The sequence below is a fragment of the Trachypithecus francoisi genome, unplaced genomic scaffold, assembly GCF_009764315.1.
Source record: "Trachypithecus francoisi isolate TF-2019V2 unplaced genomic scaffold, Tfra_2.0 Lachesis_group16, whole genome shotgun sequence".
NCBI classification, from domain to species: Eukaryota; Metazoa; Chordata; class Mammalia; order Primates; family Cercopithecidae; genus Trachypithecus; species Trachypithecus francoisi.
The window spans coordinates 67,555,023-67,574,086 of record NW_022681461.1 but is presented as its reverse complement, the minus strand read 5'-3'; positions in this window follow the sequence as shown (position 1 = coordinate 67,574,086).

Sequence of the window (19,064 nt, the reverse complement as noted above, 5' to 3'; positions counted from 1 at the left end):
TGTACCCCACCCTGTGAGGCATGGGGTGTCAGTCTGCCCCTATTGGGGGATTCCCCCAGTTAGGCTTCTCAGGGGTCAGGGATCCACTTGAGCAGGCAGTCTGTCCGTTTTCAGATCTCAACCTCCATGTTGGGAGATCTACTGCTGTCTTCAAAGCTGTCAGACAGGGTTGTGTGCATCTGCAGAGGTTTCTGCTGCTTTTTTTTTGCTTTTTTGTTTAGCTGTGCCCTGTCCCCAGAGGTGGAGTCTACAGAGACAGGCAGACCTCCTTGAGCTGCTGTGGGCTCCACCCAGTTCGAGCTTCCCAGCAGCTTTGCTTATCTACTTAAGCCTCAGCAATGGCAGGCACGCTTCCCCCAGCCTCGCTGCTGCCTTGCCTTTAGATTGCAGACTGTTATCCTATCAATGAGCGAGGCTCTGCAGGCATGGGACCCTCCTGGCCAGGTGTGGGATATAATCTCCTGATGTGTGGTTTGCTAAGACCCTTGGTAAAGCACAGTATTGGGGTGGATGTTACCCGATTTTCCAGGTGTTGTGTGTCTCAGTTCCTCCGGCTAGGAAAAGGGATTCCCTTCCCTCTTGTGCTTCCCAGGTTAGGGGATGCCTGGCCCTGCTTCAGCTCTCACTGGTCGGGCTGCAGCAGCTTACCAGCACCAATTGTCCGGCTCCCCATAGTGAGATGAACCCGGTACCTCAGTTGAAAATGCAGAAATCACCCGTCTTCTGTGTCGCTTGCACTGGGAGCTGGAGACTGGAGCTGTTCCTATTCAGCCATCTTGCTCCACCCTAACATTTCTTCTTTTATGTTGAGCTTAGAGAATCTGATTACTGTGTGTCTTGGCAGTGGTCATCTTGTATAATATCTCACAGAGTTTCTCTGAATTTCCTGAATTTGAATGTTGACCTCTCTAGCAAGACTAGGAAAATTTTCATGAACAATATCCTCAAATATGTTTTCCAAGTTGTTTGCTACTTCTCCCTCTCTTAGCAATGCCTAATGAGTCGTAGGTTTGGACTCTTTATAAAATCCCACATTTCTCTGAGGTCTTGTTCATTTTTTTTATTCTTCTTTCTTTATTTTTATCTGATTGATCTGATTTGAAGAACCATTCTTCAAGTTCTGATATTCTTTCCTCAGCTTGGTCTATTCTGTTGTTAATAGTTCTTATTATACTATGAAATTCTTATAACGAGTTTTTCAGCTTTATCACATCAGTTTATTTTTATCTCAATGTAGCTATTTCATCTTTCAGCTCTTATTCCATTTCACTGGATTCTTTAGATTTCTTCGCTTGGGTTTCAACTTTCTCCTGAACCTCAATGTTCTTTATTGCCATACAGATTCTGAATTCTATATCCATCATTCCAGCAATTTCAATCTGTTTAAGAACCATTGTTGAGGAGTTAGTATAGTCATTTGGAGATAAGAAGATACTCTGGCTGTTTGAGTTGCCAGGGTTTCTGTGCTGGTTCTTTCTCATCTGTGTGAGCTGATATTCTTTCAGTCTTTGACATTGCTGTTTTTTGGATAAGGGTTGTTGCCTTTATATTCTTTGATGCCCTTGAGTGTCTGACAGTGATATAAGTGGTGTTCAGTCAACTGGCTTTATTTTTGGATGATTTCAGGGGCCCAAGAGCTTGCACTCCTGAGCTGCATGCTTAATCCTAGGGGGTTTAGACCAGGCATACTGCTTTGAGGGCACCTTTCCATAAGTGAGCATGTAAGCACACTTAATGAAACAGTGGAGTTAGTCATGTGGATCCAAGCAGTAAAGATTCTGAAGCAGAAATGCATTTGTATTTGAAGAACAGCATCAGAGTCTGGGTTTTGTGAGTGGATGAAGTGAGGCAGGGAGTGGTAGCTAGCTGATAAGGTTCAAGATAAAATGACCATGTAGGTGACTGAAGCCACTGGCAGCACTGGTTATTGCTCTGGGAAAAATGGGAAATGACATGGAGAATGAGTGACATGATCTGACTTAAATTTTAAAAGGATCAATCTGAGGCTCTCTTGAAGACAGATTGCAGGGGTGCAAGTGACTTAGCAGGTGGGGCCAGTTCATGTATATATATATACCCATTTAATATATAAATTTGTAAAATGCAAATTTTTTGAAAGCAGAGATTGGTCTTTTTTTTTTTTTTTTGACAGAGTCTTGCTCTGTTGCCCAGGCTAGAGTGTAGTGGCATGATCATGGCACGCTTCAGCCTCAACCTCGTAGGCTCAAGCAATCCTACCACCTTAGTCTCTCAGGTATGTGGGACCACAGTCATGTGCTTCCAGATCTGGCTAATTTTTTTAACTTGTTTTGTAACGATACGGTCTTATGAAGTGTTCCAGGCTGGTCTCAAACTCCTGGGCTTAAGCAATACTCTTGCTTCATCCTCCCAAATTGCTCGTACTGCAGGAGTGAACCACCATGCTTGGCTCATCTTGCTTTTTCAATAATTTATACCCTAGTGCCACTCACAGTATCTTTTTCATGGATATGGTTTCTCTGAGCTATAAAATGGGGAGATAACACTCAATACAAGGTATCAAATGAGATAATAATGAGAAAGTTTTAATATCTCTTCCCAGAAACATTAAACAAAATTCGTAGTTTTAAATGTGACAATGAACGATTAATTCACTAATTCCTGCATAAATATGAAGGCACCTGCTCTGTAAAAATTTGAAATAATAGGGTTTTCCAACCTCCCTCTCCTCCCTCTCCAGGAGTAGGGGGGAAGGAAATATTTAATATTACTTCAAAGAGCTGAGATTACAATAGGTTCAGAAATGAGGATGATAGTAAAATATCAGAGTTGAATTACTGGGAGAGTGTTTGCTACATCTAATTCATCAGGTCTAGTTCAATGATTATGTAAATATATTATGAATGCTCTTTAGGTTACAAAAAAGTCCTACAATATTCTTACACAGAGCTAAAAAGAAAATTAGCCATAGTTATTTATATGTAGTTTGTTATAGCTTAAAAATACTTTAAAATATAAGCGGATGTTTTAATAAATAGAATTTAATAATATTAGTGAAGGCTTAATTCACATAAATTAATTTCATTTGTGTGTGTGTGTGTGTGTGTGTGTGTGTGTAGAGGTGTCTTATCCAAAAGACGCCATTCCTTGGCCAAATTATTGCTGTAACCCTCATTCTTGGTTTCCTCTTTAAAGACAGCATCTGCATTAGATAGATATGCTAAAAATGTCATGGATAACAGATAACAGTATTTTTTATGAGTACTATGAAAACGATTGATATTTGTGAAGAATAGCATTCTGGAGTATTGTCCTATATATCATTTTGAGCAAAAAAAAAAAAAAAAAAAAATTCCAAAATGGAGCCGGGCATGGTGACTCACTCCTGTAATCACTTGAGATCAGGAGTTTGAGATAAGCCTGGCCAACATAGTGAAACTCCGTCTCTACTGAAAATACAAAAATTAGCCAGGGGTGGTGGTGCACACCTGTAATTCCAACTACTTAGGAGGCTGAGGCAGGAGAATTCTTGAATATGGGAGACAGGGGTTGCAGTGAGCCGAGATCGTGCCACTGCACTCCGGCCTGGGTGACAGTGTAGGACTCTGTCTCAAGAAGAAGAAAAAAATGGTGTTCCACACCCTTTTACCACAAATACAATGTTTGTCATGATATTCACACAGATATCTTTAATCCACAAAATGAGTCATAAATATGATTGCATTTGATCATCGTACCCACCCTTTGAAAACAAACCCAGTTTTGCTGTTTCAGCTCTACAGATATGGAAACAAAATTGTCCGTGCTTACCTGGTAAGTCAAATCATCAGATTCGAACTGAAAATGTTGAAGACCAAAGGGCTGTTGTGTATTTCAAGGGATGTTTATAGTCAGTGTTAATGTTTAACTGAATGTTTGATTTTTGCTTATTTTTCCTTTTACTGGATGTCTGTAGTTGTTAACTGAGGAATTCATGAGTGAGATGTTCAAAAATTTCTGGCTATACTACAGAATTGAATTAAAATCTATTAATCCTTTCTCCATTACTGATATCCCTATACCAGCTCACATTGTTTCTTTATTGGGCAGGCATAGCATACTAGCATCCCAGGACAATTTAAAAAGCATAATAGCAGGATATAAATATGTACCAGAAAGGGTAACTCATCATACCTCCAACTGATTTATACATTTTTTAAAATGAAAGCAAAATTGCCAAAAGATATAAAAGAATGCTTCTATGACAATTTTGGACCCTGGTTTCATTCCCAACTTGACCATTTGGACTCCAGAACACACCACTATTTTTCCTTGTGCAATAATGTTGAGATCTGTCCCCGGTTTACAGAGGTATTGTGGAGCTTATTAAATATAGGTAATGTGTTTTAGAGCTGTCTTTGAAATGAATGAGGTGTATGCAAAACAAGATTAGCCTCTGTTGCGTGGCTGTTCTGAGTCTAATCAAATGCATCACACAGCTTTTTCAAAATGTATCACACAGCTTTTTCAAAATCTACAATATATGCAAATGTTAATAAACTTCCCCTAGCTTTTATGATCCCTGTTAGGACACGACAAAGTTTAGTTGTATTGTCAAATGTATTTGAGAGGAGCATTTGGTTGTACATAATGTACAAAGGAGGGAAAGATATTTTCTCCATCAGAGGAAATTCATTTCATCGCACTGAGTGATTGAAACTATGGTTTGGGAAAGGGAGGTTCAGTAAGCATGAAACTGAATAAATTTACTTACTTAATGCAGATACTGCTGGAACCTACTAAGTCCACTAATAGTAACAATAATTGTAATTATGATTGGTATTATTAAAACACTATAAAAGCTATATAACACTTTCTACAGGTAAAAACAAAAACCTTAAAATTATTAATAATCCCAGACATGTATTGTTTCTTCTGTTAAACATTCATTTATTCATTCATTCATATCTGTATTAAATAAATATTCATCCAAAAAACTGCTACATGTCAGGCATTATATGAGTACTTATAAATACAGCAGTGAATAAAAAGAGGTGAAAACCTCTCTCCTTATTAAGCCTATACTTACAGTTCTTAGTTTATCATATTGGTGTTTACTATGTTATATAAAGTATGTCAGGTGCTGGTAGTTGATTTGAGAAAATACAATGCAAGAGATGTGTGGCAATGGTGTGAACAGGGTTGCATTTTAAAATAGGGTGGTTGAGGAAAGGCACAGTAAAAAAGTAAAATTAGAGCAGACCAGTGGGGGAGCAAAGAATAAGCCATGTAGTTTTTTTTTTTTTTTTTTTTTTGAGACGGAGTCTCGCAGTCGCCCAGGGTGGAGTGCAGTGGCCGGATCTCAGCTCACTGCAAGCTCCGCCTCCCGGGTTTAAGCCATTCTCCTGCCTCAGCCTCCCGAGTAGCTGGGACTACAGGCGCCCGCCAACTCGCCCGGCTAGTTTTTTGTATTTTTTAGTAGAGACGGGGTTTCGCCGTGTTAGCCAGGATGGTCTCGATCTCCTGACCTCGCGATCCACCCGTCTCGGCCTCCCAAAGTGCTGGGATTACAGGCTTGAGCCACCGCGCCCGGCCTGCCATGTAGATTTTTAAGGTAAGAGTGTTTCTGGTGGAAGTGAAGCAAGCAGTTGAAATGGAGGCAGGTGTGCGTGTCTAGCAGTCATTGATTATGTGGCCGAAGAAGGCTCAGTAACAGGAAGAGTAATAAGAGCTGAAGTAAGAGATAATAACAAAACTGATCTCATAGGGCTTTTTAGGCCATTTTAAGGATCTTTGGTGTTTGGAAATATAAAGAAGTTAGTAAGTTAGGAGACAGAGAGAAATATCTGGGCACACCAGAAGCCAAAAAAGGAGTTTCCAGGATAATTTTAATAGTACTTGGTACAATTACATTCTAATAAAAGAATAATCATTTCTTAAATACTGGGATATATACAAAGCTTTAAGCTGTATGTGAGGAGCTATCATGCTTACCTCATTCTCTGTTGTCTCTGCTGCAACTGGCCCATGACGGACACATAGAGACTCCAGGAAATGTGTATTTTTTAAAAAGATGAATGCATTTTCTAATTTAATGATCACAGCATTACTTTATCATTCTTCCATTATATAAATGAGGGAAAGAAGACCAAGAGAGGGTAAGGAACTCCAAGAGGACTCCTCAGTTTTCTTAGCCTACGTCCCGTATTTCTGGCTTTGATAAGAGACCCCTAAATTTTCAGAGTAAATGCCTGAAATCTGGGATTTTCCCTCCCTCTTGGATATCAGAAAAACCTGAACCTTACCTGCTGCTCATTTCTGGCTGCAAATAGACCTCTAGGTGCCAATTTTACCTCCCCACTCTCAGATGTCACAAGCTACCCTGCTGAATTCTCATCTTGCCAGCCATGGCCTCGCTTGGGCATCAAATGACCAGGGTAAACAAACAAGGAATTATCACTTGGAACAAACATCTGATTATCTCAGCAGCAATTGCTATGAAAACAGAACACAGGAAAGGGCAGCTGCTGGCTTCTCTACTTTCATTCCAGGCTCTGATTATTATGGAATGAGGTGGCCTTTCCACTTGGCATTGGATCATAGGGCCAGGTGGTGCCAGGTGGCATGGACTGTGGGGAAGAAGTCAGAACATCTGTGGCCCACCCATTCAAGCTCTGAGGAGTCTTTTCAAGTCTCCAGGGTGCTCTAATATGGAAAAAATAAAAACAGAAGAAAGAAGAATCCTAGAGATGCGGTTTGGGACCCTGCCTCTACAACTTATATGCTGGAGATTTTAAGCAAGTTTTTTTTTTATTATTATTATTCTCTAAGGTATTATTTCAACAGTGATGGAATGCTGTTCATAGTGCCTAATTTAAAATATTGTTGTGGGACTTAATGCAAAAGTATGTGGAAATAACTGGTTTCAGTGGAGACCAAAAATGATAGTTGACTCTAATTAACAATGGCCCTTGTACTGTCCGGCTTATGAGAGTTCTCCACGAGGGTCTGGAGTGCAAGCATATTCAATTAATAAAATATTATGTGCATTGCCTAGACACCATAAAGGGAAAACTTTCTGTGCCTGAAGACAAAATTTTGGTATTACTGGCATATGATCTTTTGGTTTCATACTAGAAGTAATTTGGAGGCCATCTTTAACAAGTACATTTTTAGTAGTTATAAATGGATCTCATTAGTTATGGATGAATCTTAGTAAAAGTGAGGTAGATCTTCATAGCCAACTATGACTGAATAGTGCTTTTGAGAACTGAGAGAAAGTGAGGTGCATGGCAGACATAAAATAATTTAACTTTGTCTTGGTTTGTGAAGACAAGACGGACATTTGACTAATAAAGGTCTTAGAAACGGCTGGGTGCAGTGGTTCATGCCTGTAATCCCAGCACTTTGGGAGGTCAAGATGAGTGGATCATGAGGTCACGAGTTCAAGACCAGTCTGACCAACTTGGTGAAACTCCAAGTTTCTACTAAAAGCAAAAAAATTAGTCAGGCAAGGTGACACGTGTCAGCTGTAATCCCAGCTACTCGGAAGGCTGAGGCAGAAGAATCGCTTGAACCTGGGAGACGGAGGTTGCAGTGTACCGAGATCGCACCACTGCCCTCCAGCCTGGGCGACAGAGTGAGACTCCGTCTCGAGAAGAAAAAAAAGTCTTAGAAACAATTTGTTCTGTTCCTCTGAGGAGACATAGGCGGCAGAGAGAAAGAGGAAGATCAGGAAAGATGCTTGTAAGGTTGTACAAGTCTCTTGGGGGTTAAATCTAGTAGGTCAGTAAAGGTAACACCAATGCTAGTCCAAAGGGACCATTGTGAAAACCAGAAAAAAAGATGCCCCTTGCTCCACAAGCCTTATTGCTACCTGCCTGAAGGTTATCACAAATATGCGATGTTGTGGAAACTAGGATGTGAATAGGGACTGCTAGAGGTTTTCATAGCTCGATTTGCACAACCAAGAGCTGCAGCTCTTAGACTCAAAAGCTTTAAATTTGGAAATTTGGTTATATTTGGTTGTTAAATGCTTGGAAGGAAGGGGAAATTTTCTGTGGTGGATGCCTTTCTCTTAGTCTTCAACATCCAGTAACTTTTGTTGGTTTTTTGGGTGGCAACTTTGTATATGAGTTGCAGATGTGTATCAGGTGCTAATGGCAAGAAAAAAGAAGACTATTTTATGAAACATATACTAAGTACCAGATATTATATAGTTAACTTTATATGTATTTTCCATTTAATTCTTATTTTTACAAAACTTAGTGAGGTAGAGGAATTATTTATTCCATTTTATGAGTGAGAAGAATGAAAAAGTTAAAAATGTCTAGTATGTGGCAGACTGGTATTTGTATCTGGACTTGACTGACTCCAAAGTAGTGTTAGTGAGAATAATACAAGTAAAACCAAACAAAACCTCACCTTTTCTCATTTCAATTTAGTTTAGCTCTGCCAGCAAAGATGATGATTCTGGAAGGGCTGTCCTTTTTGAAGCCTTTTTCATATCCTCAAAAGGATGTAAGCATTTATGTCATTGGTGTTCAAAATGATGTCTGTGGATAACTAGAATTGCCAGCATCTGAGAGTTTGTTAGCAATTCTGAGTCCCATCCAGACCCACTAAATCAGAACCTACATTTTTAACAACATTTGTAGCTAACTTGGTCATTAAAGTTTGATAAATACTGATCTAGAACTTCAAGATCTTCTTCAGCTTTAATATCCTTTGAGCCCTTTTGCCTGCAGCTCTTAATTCTAAATGAGGCAGTGTGTCATAAAAAGCGCTTAAATTTTGGAATCAAGAAGTCCTCACTCAAATATGAGCTACTCTTTATTATCTAAGTTGCTTTGGGTGGTCTCTTATCTTTTTGGGGAAAGTTAGAAATGGCCTGATTCAACAGTTTCTTATGTCCTACAAATAGGAAGATCCAGGCTGCCTTCCTGCCACTAGGTCAAACTAGAGAGTTCAGTGTCAAATGTGTTCACATTTTAAGGAGACACAATCCCTTTAAGTCATATGTCTCATCACAAGTTATAGACCATCCTGCCCTCCCTAGTAACCCTGAACTCAATTGCTGTGTGGCACCAACAAATTTGCTTTAACGTTCCTGCCCTCTGGCTATCACTCAGGAATTCTCTGATTAACTGCATCCTAAGGAATGACAAATGGATGCATGATCTGTTTCTTTTTTTGTGGTTAGATTCTACATGTGCTCTGTGATTAGATTCAGGAAGGAGAGTGAACCTGTAGTGAAGTCTGCATAACCTCACCACAACCCTTTGTCAAGTAAAATAACATTTTTAAACCATCAGTGTTTTGAGGCCATCTATTCTGGGTTTCGACCACTCCTACTTTCTGAATCCTATTTTAAACTCTCCTCTGTAGCTAACAAGCTGTAACAAATAGATCTTTTCCTTGTCATTACTCATTCTGGATACCAAAGGAAAACTAAGACAGCCGGTCCACTCACAGGGATGCTTCTTCCTGACTCCCCCATACATGATGAAGGTGGAAACACTGGAACTAGGGCAGAATAGAGATGAAAAGCAGGAAGATGAGAATATGAACTGGAGGTAGACATGAAGATATAGACACAGAGAGAGATGAGGATTGGGGAAGGAAGAGAGGAGATTGAAAAAGAATGAAGAACAAGAAATGGAGATAACTATTTGAGAGGGAGATGGCTAGGCGTGCAGTGTAAATGGGAGAATAAAGAGAAAGAAAGAGAAAATAAAATGATTAAGCAAAGGGAAGACTTAAAAGAGGAATAAAGTAGCCAGAATACAATGAGGTTGAAATGCATATTAAAAAAGAGTAAGAGTGTGTGTGTGTGTGTGTGTGTGTGTGTGTCTGTGTGTGTATGTGAGACAGAGAGACAGAGAGACAGAGAGAGACAGAGAGACAGAGAGAACAAGAATTATAGAGGAAGATACAAAGACTGAAAGGGTAGAATGGCTATATAATAACTTATCATCCAAATTTCGGGAGTAAAAAAGAAGGAAATTAATAATGGCATGAAGCCAACAGAGGAAAACAAGATTTTCCTGAGCAAACTGGGATATGTGGTCAGTAACCAGAATGCCTCTTTAAATTCTATTTAACTTAATTCCTACTTCCCATGTATCACTTGTTAATTGAGGCTGTAGGTGGATCTGTTGCAAGACAGAGGGACTGTAGTGTAGGGCACAGTGCGTAGTGTAGGGTACAGTGTATAGTGTAGGGTACAGTGTGTAGTGTAGGTGATATGTTGGAGGAAAGGAAAAAGGTGAGCTTGGGCCTTAGAATTGTTTTCTAGGAAATAAAGCCCATAAGTCTAGTGAAGTTATTTGATAGAAAACCATTTTGTGATCTCTACAATAACCAGTTATTCCCACACACTCTTTCATTATGTTTTAGAACAACATTGTGAGTTAAGCATTATTATCAGAATTTCACCCCTGATGAGGAAAAAAATATATGAATATCTGGAAAGGCACTCTGAGGATAAGTTAAGGTAGGCTCAATTCTGTAATGAAGCTTTATTCTGCCACCAAAATCAGTCTCTAATTCGTACACATCTTTGTCATACTATTCTCATCATTCCTTCTGCTCCACATTATTTCTGCTCTCCCGGTCCCATCCTCCATTTCCTTCTGTGTTGCTCTATACTTCCTAGAGGAAGAGCAACTGCAACCTCACCATGCTTCTCCTCCCTTTAAAGCCCTCCAGAGCCCACTAAAGAATCCCACTCATAACTTAAAGTCCACCTTGTCCAGCTCTTTGCTATTTGTCCTCTATGTGAGTCTTCGTTTATTAGCCGTTTCCTATTCCCTATCTATACTAAACTTCAGTGAATTTGGTAAATTCTATAATGACCAAATTACTTATTTCCTGTTTGGCTTGCTTTCTATTCTTGAGGATAGGATCTATCTCAGACTTTTATTTTTACCATTTTATTATCCCAGAGCCCAGTCCTATTATAGGCATAATGTTAGGGTTTTAATTATTTTTTTGAATGCATGAAGAAATGAACTTAGGTGGCCATAGTAAAAATATTTGAATTAGTTATAGAAAAATAGAGGCAAATATTATTAACCAGTAACAAAGTGACCATAGTTATATGCAGCAGAGACAAGTTCATCTCCCAAACATGTCTTTTTAAAAAATAATTACTTGTCATCACGTCTTTGTGAGAGATGAAAAGTGCTAAGAATGAAATGCAAGGGGTGTTCCAGAAAGCCTTTCCTGACAGGTTGAGAGGAGGGACAAGTCTGCCACCTCTTTATCTGCAGAACACAGCATAATGCCTGGCACAGCACAACACTTGTAAGTAATATTATTTAGCAGAGAAATACTAGATGTACTAATATATTCAACCATTTGTTATTATATTTCAGTCCTTGTACAAGTTCCAGGTCAAAAGACATAGCTATATAATCCTTGCTTAAAAGTTCCTTAATACTATTTTTAGCCTGAACATCCTTTCTTTAAATGAAGTTGTACTCAGGAAGCTTAGTATATAAAACAAAGGAAAGAAGTACTACTCTGTTTGAGATAAAGGATTAGGACAGGTGTTTGACCACCAAGCACCCTCTTAATTTCCTGAAGTTCTTGAGGTAATTCTTTGAGCAAAGTTTGAAAACAGTTATTAAGGGGACAGAGTACAGAAGAGTTTCAATTTGCAGACAGAGCTGATTAGTTGGGGCCTGGAAGTCATCAATCCTGATGCCAAAATTGGAATATAATCAAAATCTATGGGCAAGCCTCTGTCCATTCTTCTATTTATCCATCTGTCTATCCACCCATCCGTTATTCTATTTCATCATCTGTAAAGTAAGTTTAATAACCTCTTTTCTACCTTGATAAAATAGAACCTTTAAACTACTAAAAGTTGTCCAAAATAATGAATAAGTGAAAGTGTTCTAGATTAACTCCTGCTTCTGTATTTATAAGATAAGTTCTTGATTCTATCTATATGTTCCATCTGTATCGAGCTTTAAAGTTGTGAATATATTCATAACTTCCAAAATGCTGGAAATGGCTAAGAAAGCAGTTAATACAGAGATGAAGGTCTCCATAATGATCAAGCAATAGAATCTCTAACTTCAAATGATAAAACTGGGATTTAGAACCATACTCTCTAGTTCAGTAGCCACTAGTTACATGTGGCTATTAAGCATTGTAAATGTATCTAATATGACTGACACACTAAATCTTCAATTCTACTTAATTTTCAGCAATTTACATTTAAATTGAATAGCCACATGATGCTAATTGCTGTCATATTGGACAAGAAAATATAGAATAGTCCCACCCATCTTGGGAAGTTGTATTGGATATTGTTATTCTAGGAGAGTAAATTACTTTTTAAGTGTCATAGAATAGTATAAAGATAAAAATTCAGTTCAGTCTTATACTAAATATGAAACTCTTTACAATGGATGACTGGCTGGGAATCAACAGACCTAGTGTTAAATGCCAGCTCTGCCAATTTCCAATAATAGTTTACAGGAAAAGTCAACTTGATTCTCAATTTTTTAACTACCAAGTAGAAATATGATAGAAAATAAAATTACATGTAAACTAATGATTACTTACTTATAACAATATATAATACTTGTACACTTAGCTAATACTGAATAACAAGCTACCATAAAACTTAATAGCTTACAATAGTAATGATCTTTGATCTCTTGTGAGACTATGGATCAACTAGGTGGCTCTGCTGATCAGGGCAAAGCAAAGCTGATCAGCTGGGCTGTTCATGTCTGGATCAGCTATGAACTGACCTGGAAAGGCTGCAGCTAAGACAATTGGGGTGACTTGGCTTTACTTTCCCTGTCTTATCCTACAGCAAGATAGACCTGGAAATGTTTATGGAGATGAAATGGGAGCAAGAGAAGAAAGAGAAAAAGTGAAACTATGTAGGCATTTTTACTAGTCCCTGTGTCAAGTCCCTTAACATCCTGTTGACCAAAGCAAGACATAGGGCTAAACGGTGACCAAGCTCATATGAGAATCCGTTTAGTGAGAGGAACCTCAAAGTTAGAGCACAGAGGATGAAAATTGGCACATTTAATGGATTCAATATAAAAGTGTTTAACAGCAATACTTAATTTTTACTTACGTGTAAAATAATATCTAGTCAAGGAGTTATTTTGATTACAAGTTTAAGTTATTATTTGATAATATTTTATAGTTATTTCAAATAAAGCATGTTACATTACTTTGCAAGTTTTAAAGCTAATATAAGGCCCTGGATCATTTGAGTCATACTTCCTAGAAAGGAACTGTGTAAAGATAAATGGATGCCACGATTACCTTGGATCTAATGTCCTCCAGCAAAGTGAACAATATAAAGGGAGCATACAAAACATGAAAGAGACAAGGGGACTAGTCTCAGTCTAAGTACTAACTGTGAAAACTAAAATCTTAAAATTCATTTTGTCTTCTTAGTCTCAGTCAATTAACCTGTGTAATAAGTATTTTGGCAGGAAGGACATATTTAGGGAATCCTTGCTGTCCCTCATCCTTCCTATGCCAATAATAGCTGTCATTAATTGGTTAGAACACACGGTTCCTCCCTTGTGGTAGCTTCAGAATCCACCCTAACAGAATACTTCAGATAGCCATCCACAACCAAATAGTGACTGGCCCTAATATTGTGTAAGATGTAGAAGATCTTGGCATGTGATTTTGTAAGTTTGCTTTGCTTTTGTTTTATTTTTTGATGTAAAAAGTCAATTATTCCTTAATGTCTATTTCACATGACTTACTGTGTTCTTTTCTATTATCATGGTAAATATCTAGTTCAAGGTTTGTATCAATTTATTCCTGAAGCATTATAAAGACTTCCCTAATAGTTTCCCTGCTTCCAGTCTCTGCCCCCACCATAAATGTACTTCTTTATTTTCCACATAAGCAGTTAGATTGTTAGCATGCTCCACAAACTATGCACAATCTAGTCCCTACCTACCTAACCATCTTCGTTTCACTTACCTCCCTCTCTCTCTGCCCTCTAACCACACAGTCCTTCTTTTAGATCCTCAGTTATGGTCCACACTCCTACTATCAGCACATAGAAGATTCTCAAAAAATATTTGTGAAATAAATAAGTAATGCGCTACCATCCAGTGTAACTAAATGGCCAGTGTCAAATAAATGTGCTTACTAATGACAGAGACTAGACATAAATCAGTTTTTCTAATCTGATGTCCAGTGTATATATGTTTGAGTGAGTGCATTTATCAAAACACAACACTGCCTTTCTGAATATTAATTTATTATTTTAAAGAAGGAAAGGGTGATCGACTGGATAAAGATAATATGGTGTAGATACATCATGGAATTCTATGTAGCCATAAAAAAGGGACGAGTTCAGGCCCTTTGCAGGGACATGGATGAAGCTAGAAACCATCATTCTTAGCAAACTAACACAGGAACAGAAAACCGAACACCGCATGTTCTCACTCATAAGTGGGAGTTGAACAATGAGAACACATGGATACAGGGAGGGGAACATCACACACTGGGGCCGGTTGGGAGGTGGGGGCTAGGGGAGGGATAGCATTAGGATAAATACCTAATGTAGATGACGGGTTGATGGGTGCAGCAAACCACCATGGCACGTGTATACCTATGTAACAAACCTGCACATTCTGCACATGTATCCCAGAACTTAAAGTATAATAATAAAAAAGCACAACACTGCCTTTCTGAATATTAATTTATTATTTTAAAGAAGGAAGCAGTGAAAAGAAGGAAGGAAGAAAGGAAGGAAAGAAGAAAGAAAAAGAAGAGAAGACATACATTTAAAAAAAATAAATGAAGGTAGAAAAAGATATAAGGAGAGAGAAAGAGAAAGACTCACAGAATTACAAGGACAAGTCATCTCTCTTGTAGTTCCCTTTGAAAGTATCTTCAGTGTTTGACCAAGACAAATAAAACTTCTCTTGGAAAGGAAATACATAAACTTGGATTAACTGAAATGAGAAGTGTTAAAAATCACCAATAATTTCCAAGTATTCTTACATGGAAGGCACTTTGGTTTCCAAGCTGAAGGTTATTCTTGAAGACTTCCAACCAACTCGAAGAAAAGACAGCAAATATTTTGTAAACTTTTCTTTACTTGTTGGATACTGACACCTGTTGGTGTCATTTGTTGGCATTTGACACTTGTAACTTATTTTGTACACACAAGAGCTTAAAAGGTAAATACTTGTATTATGTTAATTTTATAGGTGGGAAAAATGAAGACATAGATAAGTTATATTAATAAGTGGAGAAATACTCTTCCCCAGTCCTCATGTGAATAAAATAATTGTAGTATACATTGTTAGCGAGAATACAGAGAAAGGGTACTCACATATATTGATGAAGGGTCATAATTTTATACAACCTTTCTGTAGGACAATTTGGCAGTAGAGATCAAAATTGCAAAGCACTTATCGGCTGTGTGCAGTGCCTCACACCGAGAATCCCAGCACTTTGGAAGACAAAGGCTTGAGGATCAAAGCTATTTGTCATACATCGCACAATGTTTAAAGATTGATGTCATTTTTTTTTTCTTTTGAGACGGAGTCTCGCTCTGTCGCCCAGGCTGGAGTGCAGTGGCATGATCTCAGCTCACTGCAAGCTCCGCCTCCCAGGTTCGTTCACGCCATTCTCCTGCCTCAGCCTCCCGAGTAGCTGGGACTACAGGAGCCCACCACCGCGCCCAGATGCCATTTCTTTTAAAAGTCAAATATCTGTGATTATAATTATATAACAGAAAAACATTAAATTACATAATATAAAAATGATAAGTGATACACAGAAACACTCGTATACAATGGATCAGGATGGAGTGAGAGGTGACTATGACCTAAAAAAATTTTACGTAGTATTGATTGATTTTTTTAATTTTATTTTTCAAGAAACATTATATATTACTTCTATAATTTAAAAAAATAATATAGAGAAAACATTCAGATTTCACCAATTTTAACCATAGTTCGTGGCCCTGACCTTCAAAGCCTTCGAGTAGAAAGGGTCATAGATAGAATGTAGTCTACTTGTGCTCACACAGGAAATTTTGTATCCACAATGAAACAGATGATATTCAATCCTTTAATTGGATCCTTCGAGTAACAGGCATTTATTTCCATCATTCATTCAGTTGTTCATTAATTGAACAAAAGTATTTGAGTACCTGCTGTGTGTCCTTTTCATGCCTTTTCCAGATCTAATATTTCACAATTGTATTTTTATTTACATTAAAATGGCGTAAGAGTAGGTTATTAATATATTCACACAAAAAGGGTAATATGTTTGGAAGAGTTTACAGTGTTTAAAAGAAAATGGAATATATTTAATTTAATGTTTATGGAAGTATGTTATGTAAAAGATCTAAATAAAAATTGGAAAAACTAATACTCTCTGTAGTTATAGTTTTGTTTATACTTTCAATGTTTAATCTCCCAAATATAATTTTCTTGTGGAATTTATTACTTTTTCATCCCCAGAACCCAGTAACTTTCTTGACATAGGGTAAATACTCCACATAAACTAGTTAAATTGTCTTATTTAAAATAAGTAAGATAAATGTAAAACATTTTCAAAAGCATAATATGTTACATGGGAGGCTCCACTTTCTGGTGTAAAGAGTTCTGAGCTTGGAGTCAGCCTTTTTGGGTTAAAAACCATCCTCTGCCTTTTATTAGTTGCTTAACCCTCTGAAAGTCATTCAGTGTCTCTGAACATTGATGTCCTTTGCCGTAATCAGTGTGTCTACATATTTTTTTCTAAATGGTTTACACAGCTACTTTCAGAATCAAATGGGATAATGGACACTGTGAGTTTTAAGAGTTTTGAATTTACTATAAATATTAGCAATTATTAACGTTACATATGCAAATAAATTAATTTGTCCATCACCCCCTCAGCTAGATTCCTGTAGCACGATGTTAGTACTTGCTTATAGTTTATTCATAAGGGTCATGACTAGTCCAAGAGGCTGAGCTCTTTGCAAGGAAAGGCTCTGTTTTATACATTTTGAATCCACAAAACATAGACATATGATTTTTAAAAAAAGAGTTTATTTGCCAGGCATATGATAAAAACATTATTTTAATATTTCTTAATGGAAATCAAGGAAATTTTATTTGATCTATAATGATTTGAGGAACTGAAGTGATACATGTTTTATTATTATCAGCATCATTATGACAAAAGTGGAAAAACCCCAATAAGCAAAAGAAAAATAAACAAAACCAGGAAAAAAAATGCCCGTAATACCACCTTTTAAAATAGTTTATCTTAAATTTTTAAGGTGTAGCGTTTCAGGCCTTTTTCTGTGCATTTTTAGAGGCTTGAACTGCAGAATGAGAGTCATCTATGAGGTGCCTATAACACTGAACTGCTTACATAACAGTTCTAAACTTGGTGATGTACTCATGTTCAAAATGGGAATAATTGTACCTCAGGAAGTGATTGATGGTTAAGAAGGTAGTACATGTCAATTGTTTAGTGCAATACATGCTGTTTCCTATATTCTGAGTGTCTTCACTTGTCAGTGAATATACTTATCCAATACTGTATTAAATGATGACATATTCCAATAGAATTTGTCTAGATGGATGTGCAGACAGTGTGAGACACCTCTCAGTCCTCCCATTTTCAGTTTTTTCTACTTTCTCTCTGCTGGCTGGTTTCTCAGCCATATTTCACTTTAAGGCTCCACTTACAGAACTACTGCTTCCCATGACTCTTCTCCAGTTCAGATTCCATTTTTCTCTGCTTCTCCTTATAACATACCTACAAGGATAGCAAACTCCAGGCCAAGCACCTATGCTCACCAAGACAAATCTTACTGCTGGCATGGTCTTTGGGTGGCCATCACTTCTACCCTGTTGAGCTAATCAGATAGACAGGAAAGGGCCAATATTTGTTTGGCTCCAATTCTTTGAGATATCTCAGTGTTCTACCTGGGAAGGAAGTATAAGGAAGCAAGAAATTCAATATTGTAGTAGAAATTCTCACCTTAAAGTCCTCCAGAACAGTGCGTTTCTGATAGGGGTCTGATGTCCTTGGCTGTACAGGCTGCGAGGAGAAGTGTTCTATATACACTTACAAATTCTCGTTTAAGTCCTGAGAAGCTGTTACTCAAAAGAGTGGTTGCCGCTTAAGAGGATAACACATTCCAGTTCTAAAATTAGTGCACAAAATCTGGAGTTAGTATAGATGGGTGTGATTCCAGCCCTTGTAACTTACTATCTCTGTTATCCTGTGAAAGTTTGGTAACTTCTCTAAGTCATAGATTTTTCAATTATAACATGGTTTTAATAAGAATACCTACCTTACTTACTTTGGGGGCTAGTGTGAAAAGAAGGATAAAATCGTATTTATGATGTGATTATACATTTTAATACTTAAAATATGCCAGTTTCCTTAATCTTCTGGTGGCAACATTTTGCTTTGTTCAGTTTGGTTTGGTTTTTAAGAATAGGCTGTCCCCACAGTGAATTCACCCAGTTTGGATGGTTCTTTAAAATATTTTCGCTATAGGTTGAAGCATGATCTCATCTCATCTAATTGGTGTATTCTGTCTTCTGGGGTACTGTGACTGAGGTCCACTGGACTGATTTTGGATCAACCTACATCAGGATGGCTATTAAAACCATTAGGGAAAAAATGCTTTCTTTTCACTGGAGCTGCTCTGGACAGTAGTGTGTGACCCTGTAATTGCCATGAACACTACCTATAGGGACCCTACCTTGATTGAAGTCAGCTCAGAGAAAGACACTGCTGAGTGGTAGAGATGACATTGAAACTTTTGTTCAAAAAGACAAAATCAGTTACATAAATAAATAATTTCCCTTTTGTTCTTAAAGAAAAATGTGTGTTAAGTTTTCTGTCACTTGTAACTAAGTGAATAAAACTAATAGAGATATTATTTTGCCATTTTTAGATAAACAAAACAAGTCTAAAAGAAATTAGGTTACTGGCCCAATGCTTAGAGCTAGAAAGTGGAACATCTAAGCAGTTTAGCATGCAGTTTCTAAAGCCTAGAGTATTGGGTTCAAGCACTTTAGGGTTTCATTACTCATTAGCTATAGGACCTGGGGCAAGGTGCTTACATTCTCTGA